The following is a 2847-nucleotide window of genomic DNA, read 5'->3' as shown; positions in this document are numbered from 1 at the left end:
CCAACAAATTGCATTTTCAGCACTGCCTGATGCCATGCGATTAAACGGGCTGAATTTGTTCTAGTCCACTAACTCGGAAGACATCATGATGGAACAGTTTCTCTTGGTGACTGTTAAACGTTAAAGCAGTTAAGGGAAGGATTTTTTTTTTTTAACTTCTACAAAGCAGGGAGGTGGGGAGAGGGAAAGCTGATCAAGCTTATTAGAGCTGCTCAATTAGGAGAAAGCAAATAAGGCCATTTAACATCTTCATGAGGGTGAAACCTGTCAATGAAATCTCCTCGTGAGGTTTTTTTTTTTTTTTGGTGCACATTTATAAAGTTTTAAACTGGGAAATAGGAGATGGAAAATTCAATATTTAGTATTTTCATTTTTTCCGCAAAGCCCTGTGTAAAAATGCACCATAAGCAGAAATACTGATAGATCCACTCTCAAAATGCTTCCTGTGTGGTCGGCACTATAGATACATGTTAACTCATTTAATCCTCTCAGTAAGCCTCTGTGACAAGTACTAACACTACTACTTTTTGACAAATGAAAGAACTAAGGGCCAGAGAGTTTAAGTAATATAACCAAGACCAGACTTGTAAGTGACAGTACCACAGCTTGAACCAGCTCTTCTGGGTTCAGAGTCTGTGCTCCTAATCACTATACACTGCCACCTCTTGAAGTCACAGTACTTTGATATTTGTTTAAATACAGCACTACTGTTGGGCCCACTTTTGGGGAATAATCACTCAGTACAGAATCATTTTGATGATTCAGTTGTGTACTAATGATAGGAATGAACAACAACCTGGTGAAACCAGCCCATTCATTTTTGAGAAGGAAATTCCTTTAAAAATCATCCGCTGGTAGGAAACATATAATGCCTGCTTTCTCGTGTCTCTTCATTGACTCATTAGTTGTGTAAGTGATAGTCGTGTGTGTGATAGTCGTGTGTGTGATAGTTGTGTGTGTGATAGTTGTGTGTGTGATAGTTGTGTGAGTCATGGCTTGTAGTGGTTCTACAGTACTTGTAGTGGAATAGTTGCATATGTACACAAATTCAATGGGAAAGTTATGAAGCTACCAGAGAACTGAATTTATAACCTGCCACTTACTGCCAATCCCTTCCCTCAGTTCTAGAAAGAAATAAAAATACCCTGTCTATTGCACAGTGCTGCTACATGAATTCAATGTGATAACATATGTGAAAATATTTGACAAAATGGGAGGTTTTACAATGGGTAAATTGTAAAATTGGTGAATTGCTCCATGGATTGGGCAGGTTGGGGCAGACATGGGAGGAATTTCCCCCACTGCTGTGGGAATTAGACACAAACATGAAGCAGAGAGACTGTAAGGCAGAGCTGGGATGAAGAAACCAGCTCCTCAGGTCTTGGAGAAGCCACCAGGTTAATTTCAAACAATTAGATTAAAACCCTTCTTTGCAACTAACAACTAACACATGTAGTTGCCCATGGTTTTCCTCATTCAATCAATCATTGATTCATTCAAGAACCATTCATGAAGACTTCTAGATAACAAGAATCATGCTAAGAGGTCAGACCATCACAGTAGTGTAATAGCATCGTATTTGGCCGACAGTATAGTGGAGAAGGCAGATTAGTAAACAGACAAGTACTATATACCCTGCTGGCTTAGGAGCAAACATGTCGGTAAAAGCTCATGTGATGGTCTTGCCTCTGCCTTGACTGTTACCTGTATCACATATTACTGGTGGAGTGATTATCAGCATGCACTCTGCTGTCGTTCTCCTGGATTAGAATCCAGATTCCATGATTTGCTAGCTATGTGACCTTGGGATAGTTACTAACCTTCTAAGGCTTTTTTATTTACATTTTCAATGAGAATTGAAATAGAGCCTACCTCACAGAGTTGTAAAATTCACATATGCTTATGTATGTAAAGAGCTCATTGCAGTGCTTGGAAAATGTTTCCAACAAATGTTAACTGTTTTGATAGTGACGCCAAAACTGATAGCCACCTGCTGCCAAGCCCTAGCCATTTCTCTCTTTCAACCTCAGCTTCATCCTCTGTAATATGGGTTAATAATAATACCTACCTCACAGGGTTACTTGGAAGAAGGATCAAATGTGTAATGCTGGGTTTAGAAACTTAAAATTTCAAATGCTATATAGAACTGACTTCCTATTTGCCCCTTCTTCCTTCATCTCTTTTTGCCTCAACTTCCCTAAAAGACTAAGCCTAATTATCCACACTGCCATCCACTTCCACATTCATAGTGATGTTTGAATAAGTAAGAGTGAGAAGTAAAGAAGCTGAGAACAATGAAACAGGATTGGGAGCAAGCCTAAGAGTAAACTTGGAAATTATGGGAGTTCCTATAAAACTTTAGCTACACTAATGACTTAGATCTAGAAAATAAGTTGTGTTTTCTTTCTATTTTGTGCTTTATATTGCTTTTTCTTCTAATTTTCTTATTTTAGAATGAAGCAACCCTCTCTTCTTTATTAAATTAAGAGTATAGATGTTGATATAATCAAATGACTTTATAATGTATAAGTGTGTTGAAATAATAATATAATAAAACAATTTAAAAGAGAATAGTTAAGTCAATTATGATTACCAGCATGTAGTGCTTTCTACATCTGAATTATTTCTCTTCTATTATTTCCTAAACTGAATCCCATGGGGCATGAGTTCTATGGAACTTTAAAATACAGGGGGAAATTTTTTTACAAAAAAAATGTGTTTAGGAAATGATAGAATTAGTAAATTAAAAGAAAATCTTTAAATCCACTTAGATGCATTAATATGCAGATGAGAACTGAAAGTCCCCTTGGCCGAAAGAGGTTCTATTAGAAGGCTGCGGGTCTAGTT

Source organism: Oryx dammah, unplaced genomic scaffold, assembly GCF_014754425.2.
Source record: "Oryx dammah isolate SB20612 unplaced genomic scaffold, SCBI_Odam_1.1 HiC_scaffold_11050, whole genome shotgun sequence".
Lineage (NCBI taxonomy): Eukaryota > Metazoa > Chordata > Mammalia > Artiodactyla > Bovidae > Oryx > Oryx dammah.
Note: the sequence above shows the minus strand (reverse complement) of the source record.